The sequence below is a fragment of the Leopardus geoffroyi genome, chromosome C1 (assembly GCF_018350155.1).
Source record: "Leopardus geoffroyi isolate Oge1 chromosome C1, O.geoffroyi_Oge1_pat1.0, whole genome shotgun sequence".
NCBI classification, from domain to species: Eukaryota; Metazoa; Chordata; class Mammalia; order Carnivora; family Felidae; genus Leopardus; species Leopardus geoffroyi.
In genome coordinates, this window is record NC_059328.1 from 83,024,438 (window position 1) to 83,038,520 (window position 14,083).

Consider the following 14,083-nt stretch of genomic DNA (forward strand, 5'->3'; position numbering starts at 1 on the left):
CCCATTATTCTATGATTCTAATCTGAATAAAATTCAACTTTTACCACTGGAAGACTGTTGAATTTAGCAAAGGCACTAAAAAGAGTTATTTAGTGCAATGGTAAATAACTACTCTGGGCAATTAAGTTACTATGTAAATGTATGCATTCTATGTCAGACACATACAGTGACATAAACATTCACTGATTTCACAATTTTGCTAGGAGCCAACTTAAAATGAAACATTTTTCTGCCCCACATGATTTTTAACTTCTGCCTTAGAATGGATTTGTTTGGTTGCAAGTAGTAGAAACTAGCCTCAGATGGCTATTTAAGAGCGAGGGTACAGAAGCATCTTGTGAAACTCATGAACACAGCTAAACCTCAAGGAATGGCTCTCCTCAGGGAAAGCCAGATTATCTGTCTTTCCCTCACTCCTCTTCTTGTGCATCTAGTTTATTCTTCTGTCTCTGCCAATTGGCTTCCTCTGACTCTTTATGCAGAATGGTTGCTATTCTATAGGTCTAGCCCAGTAATTTTTAACTTTACATATTAAAAACATTTGAAAGGTTTTAAAAATTCTGATGTCCTGGCCAGATAGGCTCCGTACTAATTACATCAGAATCATTCAGAAGAAGACTCGAGCACTAGTAGTTTTTTAATACTCTCCAAGGAATTGAATTATGCATCCAAGGCTGAGAATCACTTCTTTAGCCATGTCAATGCTCCCCCTAATTCCTAATTCTCAAATGAGACATTCAAGTTTGGCCACAAATGTGTTACATGTCTACCTTATTAAAATAAATGGCTACCAGGGGCCTGTTCAAGAGAATAAAGTATTATTATAAGGTGAGCAGATACTCTAAGAAGTGCCCATATGGGGACCTTTATCTGCTTATAAGGTATCAATTCCGACAACCATCATTACGCCACCCAAATGTTGAGGCCTACTATAAAAATAGGACATTTGTTTACTCTCACAATCTATAAAATACTTGTCTACTTGCAAATAATACTTATGCCAGACCCAGTGATAAGTGTTTGGTACTTATTCTCTCCTTATGATCACAACAATTCAAATTAGGCATTATTCTTCTATTGAAAATGAGGAAAATGAAGCTCAAAGTAAACAACAATGTCTCCAAAGATAAGAAGCTAATAATAGAGCAAGACCTGAATTCAAAGCTTACACTTTCTACATTATATCGAGCTGTTCCTGTTTCCATAAACAGTACTTTTCTAAAGCATTAATGTCCTCAAAGTTGGAAAATGATCTGACTATTTTTCATGATGCTTTGATTGAACATACAAACACAACACATGTACACACAAATTGAAAATCTATTATCAAAAAATTTTAAAAAGTATATTCCATTCAGATATTAATAAAATAATCAATCATAATACCTTTCATTTTGGAATGAAAATGAAAATAAATATAATCTTAAATTATAATGGCCTATTATTTCCTTATTGCATTATTATTTTTATCACTGGTATTCTCCAAATATACCTGGCTGGGTCATGGAATTATACACAGAGAAATTTGCATGTATAATGGTTATGTTGTGGAGAAAAACCAAATCACATCATAATTATGTATCCCAATTGCATTTTTCCCTAATTTGTTTTACTAGAATGAAAATTAAAAAAAAAAAAAAAAAGCACTGTTAAAAGCAAGACTATTGGTAGTGTTATATTTGATTGAAGAAGGTAAAATAACTACTAACTATGTTCCATCCAATTTAAAATCATCAAACAGCTTGCACTTACTCATTTTATTTATATTTCATTGTGATGTAACTACAATGGTCCCTATCTTGGGGTACAGCTGCTCTAGAAGCATCCATTCCGAGATTATTTTAGGGCAAAGAATAAATAACATTGTATAGCTACTTATGACTAGATTAATTCATAGGCAGGATTTATGCATTAATTAACTCCAGGTCAGTTACTTTGCCCTTTGAAGAAATATCTATTGAGAGGAAAAACTTGCAAAGCAGAAATTCATTTGGATTAGCTGTTTCCATGGTGGAAAGGCCTAGGTAGAGTGACTACAATTATAACATAAAATCAGATTTCAATTCTCCATTTTGAGAAATTACTATTTGTAATGAAAATTTTAGAAAAGATATGAGGCTATGGAAAAGTTTCTAAAAAATAATGATCCCATTTTATTCACTTCTTTAAAGGATTATATTCACATCGCTCTTAATAAAATATGTGTAACCTGAGTGTAGAGAAAGGCCACAAAATTAAACATTAAGTCAAATCAATGTGTTCTTTTTCTTCATCTAAACATTACCTCCATCCCCAATTACCAGATCTTAAGCAACTTAAAGTAGCATCATGCAAAAATTCCTTCCTCTTCAACAAAAAAACTATTCCTCCCCCAGTTCTCCCCATTTACTTTATGACATGACCATTCATTCAGCTTAAGCCCAAAATATATAAATCATTCTTGATTCTTCTCTTTCATTACCCATTTCTCTTCTACCATCAAACCTAATGACTCTATCTTCAAAATATATGAATCCATGTACTTCTATCTATAGTCATTGCCATCATTATCTCTTACTGGGACTATTTCTTACTGCTCTTTACATTTTCCTTGCCTCCTACTAGAATCTACTCTCTACTTTGTACCCGGGCCTTTTAAAAACACAAATTTGATTATTTAAAACTTTTCATTCATTCAACATTGCATTTCATTAATATTGAGACTATTATAGCTTACAAGATCATTCATAAGCTGGTCCTGTCCCCCTCTCCAAATTTACCTTATGCCACCCTCTATGTTAATACACCTATCAGTCACACAGGACTTCCACTAAACTCTATCTTTCGCTGGGTGTCCACAATTGCTATCCTCTCTTCCTAGCATGCTCTTTTGTATTCTTTCGTTTCCATTTAAACTTTACTCCTACTGCCAGGTACCAGCTCTTTTAGCAACTGCTATGGACCTATTTGTATTCCCTCAGAATTCATATATTGAAGCCATAACCCCAAAGTGATATCATTTTGAGGTTGGGCTTTGGGGAGCAACTTAAGTTTAGATGAGGTCATGGAGGTGAGGTCCTCACGATGGGATTAATGCCTTTAAAGGAAGAGACACATGTGAAGACACAGTGAGACGGGAACCACCTACAGCTAAGAAGAGAACCCTCATGAGAACCCCACCATGTTGGCACCCTGATCTCAGACTTTCAGCCTCTGGAACTAAAAGAAAATAAATTTCTAGTGTTTAAGCCACCTAGTTTATGGTATTTTGTTATGGCAGCCCAAGCTGAATAATATAGCAATCTAAAATAGAATCACCAATGAGTCAAGTGACCTTGTAAAATGTGCTTCCTAAATCTCATGTGCCCCATGATCTAAAATATTTCATAGTCATTTTTAATCTTTAAATGATATTTATGGAGTACTTACTATATGGTGGGCGTTGTGACCAGGTGGTAAAACACAGGAGTAAAAAAGGAACATTTTTCTGGTCTCATGGATTTTACATTACAGAGTGATGGAGGGAGAGGGATCAAAAACATAGATGAGAGGGTGTGTGTGTGTGTGCATGCCTGTGTGCATGTGTGATGTTGTGATTTATAATAAGAAATATATATGGGGAGGCACGTGGGTAGCTCAGTCAGTTAAGTGTCTGACTCTTGATTTCAGCTCAGGTCATCATCTCACAGTTCATGAGATTGAGCCCCACGTTGAGCTCTGGGCTGACAGCAGGGAACCTGCTTAGGACTTTCTCTCTCTCTCTCTCTCTCTCTCTCTCTCTCTCAAAATAAATAAATAAAACTTAAAAAAAAAAGAAATGTATATTTGGTATTAATCCCGCTTCTAGTTCCTAAAACCATTGGAATTTCTGAAGTGATGAGAACAATGAAGGTCTTTTTTATGTTAATTAATGGAGGAAAGCATCTAAGGATGGGGGCTGGTTGCCAGGAGAATCAACCACATGGTTAGAGGGTTGGAACTTTCTGTCCCATCCCCTTGACCCCCTGACCTGCAGGGAGGTGAGAGGGGCTGGAGGTTGAATCAAGATTTAATCAATCCTGACTATGTAGTAAAGCTTCCATAAAAAACCAAAAGGACAGGGTTCAGAGAGCTTCTAGGTTGGCATATGAAGTGGAGATTTGGGGAACTGGAAGTTCTGCCATACCTTGCTTTGTGACATCTCTTCCACTGGCTGCTCCTGAGTAATATCCTTTTTGATAAACCAGTGATCTAGTAAGTAAAATGTTTCTCTGAGTTCTGTGAGCCAATCTAGCAAATTAATTGAACCCAAGGAGGCGGTCATAGGAACCGCTGATCTATAAACAGTTGGTCAGAAGTACAAGTAGTAAACTGGACTTACAATTGGCATCCTGAGTTGGAAGGGGTCATAGGAACCCCTATCTGTATACAGCTGGTTGGTGAAAAACACAAGTGGTAACCTGGGCTTGCGAATGGGGTCTGAAGTGGCAGAGGAGGGCAGAAGGTGGGACAGTTTTACAGAAGAACTGTGCTTACTTGTGGGATCTGATGCTATCTCAGTGTAGACAGTGATGGAATTGAGTTAAACTGTAGAATACCCAACTGGTGTCCAAGCATTGCTTTGTGGTATGGGGAACCCCTACCCCCTCATACACAAACATTGCAGTTGGGTTCAGGAACGCAAAATAGTGTGTTTTCAAGTGGCTTCTCCTCAGAAACAGAATGCAGAGTATGTGTGAGTTAGGGAGTAGTGTGGCTAGGGGCAAGGCAAGGTTTCCATTTGGTGCCCATGGAGGCTTCTTTAATAAATAATATCTGAGCAATACGAGGAGGTGAGCAGAGTCATGCATATACCAACAGTTTTGGTACACTCTCTGACTTTAAAATGAATGGTTCAATTTATCACCTGAGCTACTGTAATAAAATTGGTTTCTTTCACCTTCTACTAATTATAATATCATTCATTAAGAAAATAGCACACAGACTTTTACACAGAAGCTCTATGTCATACAACCCAAAGGGTTTGTTAAAAGGATAAACCAGTGAATTAACTTTAAGAAGTGGTTTGTAAGTTAGCCAAAGGTCCCCCCCAAATAATACATAACATGTTGACAAATTTTCAAAAGTGTCAATCAGTAGGGTAACAATTGCCATATTCACAGGCCCAGGGGCAAAGGTGGTGACGCTGCTGACAAGATGTCAATGTCTAGTGTAAGAAAAGCCTGGTGACCAGCACAGGGTGGTGCCTGACAGCAAATCCATGTAGCACAAAGAAGTCAGCATGATCAAGGTGAGAGTGATGAAGGTAAATAAAAGAGGCTGACATTTAAGAAAGGTGACAGCAGCAATGTTAAATATTAAGACTTGGAATAAAAAGCTCAAAATTGTAAGTCAACAACCTACCAGGCAATACCTGCTTTTGTGTTAACCTATTAACCCTGTATTTCTGGGAGAAGTCTCTAAAACAGGCTAAGGTGGGGATAGGATGCAGGGAAAAACTAATATAGTCGTTCAGGGGTCACTTCTGTGCCCAAATCAGGTTAGTAAGTCCACTTTAAAACTCATATGTCTCCTCTTTAAAACACCTATTATAAAGGATGGCTGTGAGGATCACACGAGAAAAATTATAATGCACTGGTATGCTCATTTTCATCCTTCTGTTTCCAGGATCACTGTACCCCACCACCTGTTTTGTCAGCCTAAGTAGTTATTTATCATCAATGAGCCACATGAATTTGTGAAATGTGCTTCCTAAACCTCATGTGCCCCATATTCTAAAGCATTTCCTCGGCATATTCAATTTTTCAATCATAGTTATCAAGTGCCTACCATATGGTAGGCATTTTATTGGCCAACCATCTACTATGAGGTAGGCATTGTTCTAGGCACTGAGGATATCACAGAGAACAAAACTGACAAACACTCACTTTGAAGGCTATGCTCCCATGAGATGTTGTCTGGCATATGGTGACTATGCAATGCAAGAGAAGTGATCCAAAAATGAAATAAGATCATTCTGAGGATTAGTTGCATGGATTATAAAAGCTCAGTGCCATTTTTCCCATCCCTACTCCGGCACAGAGTTCTCTGATGATTGGCAGGGGCTTACGTATGTGTTCTGCCTTCCATATTCTCACCTGAAGCTCAACCAAAGGACACCATGAAGATGGGGCAGGATGAACACTGAAAAGAACGCTAGGGCTGAGAATGCAAAAACTTGGGCTCTAGCCCCTGAATGCCATTACCATCAACACCTTAAGAAAGGCATTACAGGGGCGCCTGGGTAGCTCAGTCGGTTGAGCATCCGACTTCGGCTCAGGTCATGATCTCAGAGTTTGTGGGTTCGAGCCCTGCATTGGGCTCTGTGCTGACAGCTTGCTCAGAGCCTACAGCCTGCTTCAGATTCTGTGTCTCCTTCTCTCTCTCTGCCCCTCCCCTGCTCATGCTCTGTCTCTCTCTTTCTCAAAAATAAATAAATGTTAAAAAAATTTAAAAAAAAGAAAGGCATTACACTTCTTCTGTTCTTTTCTATGGATGTTGTTGCTGTCTTTATCTCTTTGGGGATCTTTAACATATTTATTTTAAATCCCTTTCATACAGTTCTATTATTGTTCTTTTCTCCTGAGTGAATTTTCCTATGACTTGAGTTGACTCTGTTAAAATCTGTTCCTCAGTTTTCTGACCCATATATTAAATGGCTGAATCAAATATTTCCAGGGCCATATCCATCTCAGCAAAATTCAGCATATGTTTCCTAATTTTTAAAATGGGGTGGGGGAGGAAAGTCGTTACTCTGGTAGGTGTAATTTTGAGTATAACGTGAATGTTAAGCCTCTAAAAAAATAATCAGCATATAATGGGTATTCCATAAATTAGATTCTTTATTTTTAACATATGTAGCTTGGGTTTCAGAACCATAAAAAACTATAATCTTGTCTTTTTTTTTATGGATAAAGATAGTGAGGCTCAAGATAATGCATGTGAGATTTTAACAGCTTTAAGTCCTTGGGGCACCTGGGTGGCTCAGTTGGTTAAGCGTACGACTTCAGCCTAGGTCATGGTCTCACCATTCCCCCGAGTTCGAGCTCTGCATCAGGATCTAGGCTGACAGCTCAGAGCCTGGATCCTTTTTTGGATTCTGTCTCTCTCTCTGTCTCTCTCTCTGTCTCTCTCTCTCTCTCTCTCTCTGCCCCTCCCATGCTCACGCTCTGTCTCTCTCTCTCTATCAAAAATAAATAAATCTTAAAAAAAAATTTTTTTAAAGCTTTAAGTACTAGAGCTGAGAATTCCACCTCTGTGCTCAGAATTATAAGTGAGATAATCAAAAGGCAAGGTAACATTCCCAAAGATCCAAAGGCAGAATTAATGAGCAACTAAGTTAGGATTTTAACCCAGCTCTCTTGACTTTTAGGCTTTCATTATACCATTTGTATCTAGATATTTTTCAATCTGATCTTTTACAACTTGTATATGGACTTTCCTAAAACACTGAACACAGAGGAACACAGTTCTGATTAAGTTTTGCATTTGAATTTTCCCCAGCAAGCTAAAGGTTTTCACTGCTTTGTTCTATTGTGATATTCCCTCCCCCGCCCCACTCCTCAGTGCTACACAGCCCCAGGCAACAAGGTTTTGGAGATTTGGCCTTGAATTCTTAACACCTATAGCCCATTTGGACCCAATGACTTTGCAGTGGCTAATTTCTTTCATACTCCCTCAGCACATACTGAGGTCAGGTTCAGTATGGCATAGATCAGATTTTTCAGATTTTTTCTAACCATTCTAATCTTGAGTTATCTGCATGAACTAGCAATCTACTGCTGTATTGGTAAGGATATATTCTGCCTTTATGGAGACAATTTCATTTTAAATTACTTTTCAGGTCAAACGTTGCCATTTAATAAAGGTTTGGAACCCTATATAAAGTCAATAAAAGGCATTAAAATTACTTATTAGTCATGGTATTTTCTTTCCCTATCACCAACTAGATAATTTTGTTTTCATAGCTCCATTAGATAAAGGCTCATTCCTCATTTTTTTCCCTTGATTTCCTTTTATAATATATAGATGTTATAAAAAAGTAAATTCCCCTTCATACACAAAAAGCTATGCATTATTACAAATAGAAATTTTAACAGAAATAAGTGTCAAGCTTCCGATTCTTAATAATTATTTTAAAATATTAGCTAGGGACTACAGCAAAAATGAACATGACTCGACCATCAAAAAGGCAAACCCTATAGACCATCTATAGGGTTTAATGTATGCTTACTTATAAACAAAATAACTTCATTTTTCAATGACTCTAAGCAAATTTAACTTTACTATTTCTCACTGGAAGGGATAAAAATGAGAACACATGCACTTTCGATTCTAGTTCTGTCTAAAGGCATAGTTTCCCAACAAGAAATTGGGCTGAAGTCATCTCAATAGAGTGATCCTGACCAAGTGGAAAAGCTTAGCATGGAAACAGCATTTAGCCATGACATATTTCAATATTATTTTTTGGAGTCTATCACTATCTCAAATTGAATCCATTATGATTTAAAACTGCCTTTTTATTGATATTCATTGTTTTTCAACCTGACAGTGACCAATGATTCATATCAATCTTCTTTTAACACAGGAATTAAAGAGTTTGCAATATATCTTAAACTGAAGGACACTTTTTCAATAGGTCTCAAGATTTTAATACAGTTGTCATTTGAAAAGCCTTACGTCCTCTCAGTTGGAGAAGGGTTTAGGGAAGAAGCCAGCTCCGTTGATAAGATTGTTTTTATCTGAAGCAGTGAAGAATTCAAAAATTAGTATGACATATTGATGATGCCTCTTTTTTTTTTTTTAAGGCATTTTTTTATTCTCTAAGTGCAGGAACACTGCAGTTGGCTGTCAATCATTAAACCACAAAATGAAGTCCTTTGCCTGGCAAGGAGATCTGCAACTATACCAATACTGGTAAACTAACCACCAAATTATAGCCTTTTCTCTTGCCTCACCCAGATTTCACAGGGGCTGCACACCCAAATAAATGCCTCTTGGCTACCCATTCATCTAACAGCTGGAAAGATGACACTTGACATTTGGAAACTTTCCTGTGAAGATTGCTGCAAGGCTTTCCCATTAGCTTCCTGGTGAGACTGTAAGGTCGAATAAGCTGCCTCAAAACCTGCAAAGGGTAACGGAAATACTCTAATATTAAGCCTGTGCAATTTAAATTTCTAATTCTCAAATCATAGTTCTTCAGATATTGTAGAAACCACTGGTATATTTCAGGGCAAAAGAATGCCTTTGAAGATGTGAAATTAAAATGATATTTTAAGCAATGATAATGATAACAAGTGTCTTCAAAGTTGGCACTGAAGTTCTTCTTAGCAAGAGACTTGGGCATAGAAAAGTTATTCTAAGTTTGTTTTCTAAAATCCCAGACTGTTATATTTTTGCAACTGCTCACCTTTGTAGAGAACAGTAATCTTTAATATGAGCCACAGTAGCTATCATCCTTTAGATTTTACTTTCACGTCATAAAAATTATCAGAGATAGCTTTAAAATCCTTACAATCCAACAGTGCAGGTTCTTTTTGAAAGTCAGTGAGTCCAATATAAAATAAAAATGTAAATATTCCATTATGAAGAAAATACTGTGATCTTATAAATCTTTCAAGTATAAACATTTGCCTTTGTCCTCTTTAGAAAGGTAATTCCTTTAAAAGAGATCCCCAAATCAAAAAGTTTTAATAACCTGACTGTTCACTGAAGATATTAGAAAGACAAAATCCCTCACATAATCTCCAACCCTAAAAGTGGCAGAAGGTGAAAGATTTCATTTATTGATAAGAATACACATAATTCAATTAGCTTTATAGCAATGATCCTTTCGTACTGCGCTCAATTTTTAATTCCCCATCTTCAAAGTGTCCTTACAATTTTCTATTCTTGTTTGTTAACTCAGTATTTTTCATGTGAAAGATTGACAAGAATGAATAGGCCTCTCTAGATGTTCAGTCATATGTCCAAAGGTAGATAAAATTAATAATATGATTAAAAAGGAAAATGAAACATTTAAAAAAATATATGCAGAAGGGCATTGAAGAAATAGGAGACATGAATGATGTAACTTTCAATCTTGAATGAATCACCATCTGGGACTGAAATCACTTTTTAAAAGTCAATTTAGTAATGCTGAATTGTACCTCATTAGCAACAATGACAGATAGGGATTCCTATGGATGTGCATCTCATGGCCTCAAATCACAAACCAACACTAGGGCAAGCCTAGTTTTCCCATGCCATTCATTCCATCAACAAATCCACCAAAAGAAGTCACAGCTCAAAGAAAGAAATGGAATAGTTAGCAATGACTGGACTCCTCCTTTCTCTTCAAACTAAAATCACAACTACCAGTTTGTACTTACTTGCTCTATGGTGGGATTTTGGCATGGATCTCTCTCCGTTAGGTACTGAAATCACAAATTCATTTCACATAGCCTATTGAACTGCCATCAGATGGTAATGACTTTCTGTCACTCTTGACCTGAGGCAAATTTGAACTAGTGACCAAGAGGTTAAAGGCTCTGTATCTCATTACTAATCCCCTGAGACACCTAGTTCCCTCAACAACTACTGATTCTTTTACACCTCAATCAAACCAAAAGAAAATACACAAAAACCTCGAGCAGTAGAAAAGTAGGTCATCAACGCAAGGAATTTATGATAGTTTTGAAGAATTTTACAAACATCTATTTTAAAATGTACCCATATACTATATACAACTGAGTAGAATCACATTAACTGTTACAGAACTTCATTATAATCTTCATTAAAATATCATATAAGCCTCACTGTAGAGCTGGAAAACACTGTAGAAAGGTAAAACTTAAAAGACACCTGTGCTCTGTGATTTTATAGGTTACAAAAGACATTTTAGTCCTAGTATGAAGCCAGAATATTTGTGTCTATCTTCTAAGATTATTCTGCCACAAGAATTAGTTTCAAGGGGAATTGACAAGCTGGAAGGAATAACATAGATTCATAAATAAAATCAAAACAGTATCAGGCACCTTAACACAGATTCTTATTATAGGAATACAGCATATTAAATAAAGGATACAGTTTGAGGAAGAAAAAAAGACTATCATTTGGGAGGATGCACATAGACAAACTCATATATGTAGTTGAACCATTGAAACTAAACCAAAATTAACTTTTTGTTGTTGATGAAAGCTGACCTCAAATGGTGGCAGTGAATAAATAATATTCTGTAACCATTCAACTTCAATTCAGTGACTCCTAAAGTCATTTGTAAACACAGCAACCAGAAGGTTTTTTGTTTTGTTTTGTTTTGTTTTGTTTTTAATGCTTGATGTCCCAATGCCTCCTTTCTTATTCTCTGCAGTTCCTCATAGTCTTTGAATTTCACAGAAAGAATTCTACCTGGAAGAAACCAGGTCTTCTTTTCCTTTTCATTATTTACCTATATTTGAAGAATCTCTATACAATTTCTTTCCTTTATTTGAATTTCTATCCCTTCCTCTATGCTTTCCATATTTATTCTTCCACTAATAACGCTTGTCTTTTGTCACTCAACATTTATCTTTTTACCACTACAAGTGCTTTCCTTGCAGCAACATGTAAATTTAGTTGATCCCTTCCACTACTAGTAATAAATATTGTGGTGTTTTAATGTTGTATCTAAGGGATAGTAAATTTAAATTAATAACATGGCTAAGGATTGCTCTAATGATGTAATCAAACCAGTAGGTTTTGAGATGATGGTTTCCATATATTTGGAACAATTTTATTTAACAAAATGTCCTATGTTGGTAAGATCATCTTCTCAGAACTACAAGGACTACTTCAGGGAAAACGAGCCTCTTATCTAGGATTAGAATTTAGAAGAATTTAACCTGTATTCTATTTCCACGTTGGTTCTTAGTAGGGGATGTACCATGACGAGATACACTCGATGTACCTCTACTTTTTGTAATAAAATTTGTTTATATGTTAATACTAAAACAAAGTAAATTCCCAATCTTCTAAACAATCGTATTTTGGTAAATTAGTAACATTTTTGTAAATTAATAATGACACTTTGTAAATACATTTGGTAAAGAAGGACCTCAGACACTTTATAGGTTCCCTTAACAAGTTGGTTGCATCTAACAGACTTATTATTGGATTAATTTCTTCTCTCCATTCCCTATGTGAGACATACAAAGGGAAGACAAGGAGTGTTGGATCTTTGTAATGGGTAGAGTACCCTGTGTGCCTATGGACTTCTTATTCCACCACTGACTTGTGTATTTATTGAGTCAGTGGTATGTTCCTCACCCCATTTGTGTTGGTTATAAATGTAAAATAAAATCATATAAATTGAAGAGCTACAGGAATGTGAAAAGAAAGGGGGCTGATTCTGTGAAAAATTAGTTGAATGCTTTCAAAAGATATAATAAAGGGGAGTTGATGAAAAAAGAAGTCATTGCATCAAATAAGATGTGGGTTAAACAAATGAAATGACAAAAGACAACCATACAAAAATCCAGAAAATTGCTTGGTATGTTTCTTGAAGGTAGTGCTCTCCACTTTAAAAAACAAAACTAGAAGTTGTAGGTGGTATATTATGTATAGGTTTACACAAGAAACATGATAGAACTGTAACCCTTGGCTACAAAAGAACTCAACCCTTTTTTTTTTTAAAAGAAAAATGAAAAGGAGAAAATATCTATGTTTTAAAATAAAATGATATGTTTAACAATGTGTATATCCTTTTTACAATTTCCATTTTGACTTTTTCAAATTTATCAACTAATTATTGATTTCTGTTTCATAGAATAAGAGACCTTTTTTATATTCCTATGTTTGTTTTTTAAAGGAATGTATTTGATTTAGCCAATTCATTGTTAATGAATGTTTTGGATTTACCTATATAATTAAAATGCTGCATCTTTATCCTCAATTAACAATTAGATTTACATGTTTAATTATATTAATTGAGCTAACTGTCCCTCTTTTATTTTTCTGGAAGTCAGGAGATGTGGAATATTAATAATCTTAGAACTTTTCTAGCCACTTATTCTGGTTAAGGTATATATACACATTTTAAATGGTTATTTATTTTTGAGAGAGAGAGAGAGACAGAGAGAGAAAGAAAGCATGTGCACATGGGAACAGGGAAGAGGAAGGGGCAGAGAGAGAGAGGGAGAGAGAGAATCCCAAGCAGGCTCCACACTGCCAGTGTAGAGCTTGATGTGGGGCTCAAACCCATGAATTATGAGATCATGACCTGAGTCATGACCTGGGTCATGGTAACCAAAAAATGTACAATGTGTAATAGAGGCTAAACAAATAGTAGTAATTATTACAACTAACAAGCAAATATAACAGTTCGTTCCAAGGAGGATAAAAACCAAGGACCACTTCTTTTGTGAGTCTTCTCTAATAGCTCTAGCTAACATTGATCTCTGTCTTTGACTACTTTAGTACTTATTGGTTTCACTAAATTTAGCTTTCCTTCATGTATATCATATATTTGTTTTCTATTTCACATTGGTAATCCTTGAATTCACATTGTTGTAAGCACCTTTAGAGAAGAAAGGTCATAGTTTATGCAGCTAATTTCCTTTTTTCCCAGGACAGAACTTTTATCTATCCACCTGTCCACATACATGTGCCCATACACACAGATACATACACACAGACCCCCACATGTGCACACTGGTTAAATAAACGAATCCACTGGAAAGACTCAAGTGAAAGTGCAAATGAATTTTAAAACACAATTTTTTTGGGTCGCTATAGTCACTCTTGCAGTTACATACTCTTTCTTTGGGTACACTACCAAAATTATCTCAGATATTCAGTAATTCTTATTTAAGCAGAAGAAAAAAAACAAATAAGCCTGGACTCCTAACATCATAATATTATAAACAACAAAGGTGAAGTCATATTGGATCATTTATTGGTACCACTAAATAAAGACAAGTAAGTTTCATATTAAAATAATGACTTTTAAAGAGAGAAATGTTGACAAATTGGAAAATGTTTTTCTCTGTATTAATACAAGATCTGACACTCTCACTTTTTATGCAAACAACTCCTACCACATTCCTGCCTCATTACATACCCCTGA

The 14,083-nt window shown here is 35.8% G+C and overlaps 1 protein-coding gene and 1 long non-coding RNA gene across 2 annotated transcripts in view; one reads left to right on the forward strand and one right to left on the reverse strand.

Moving 5' to 3' along the window:
• The window catches only part of DPYD (dihydropyrimidine dehydrogenase), an 852,446-nt gene that overhangs the window by 404,046 nt on the left and 434,317 nt on the right, over positions 1-14,083 (reverse strand). The gene's annotated exons all lie outside the window — the stretch shown is intronic.
• Positions 13,165-14,083, forward strand: part of LOC123598293 — a 53,718-nt gene continuing 52,799 nt past the window's right edge. The window contains exon 1 of the long non-coding RNA XR_006712519.1: positions 13,165-13,378. This is a non-coding gene — a long non-coding RNA (uncharacterized LOC123598293). The remainder of the gene's footprint in view (positions 13,379-14,083) is intronic.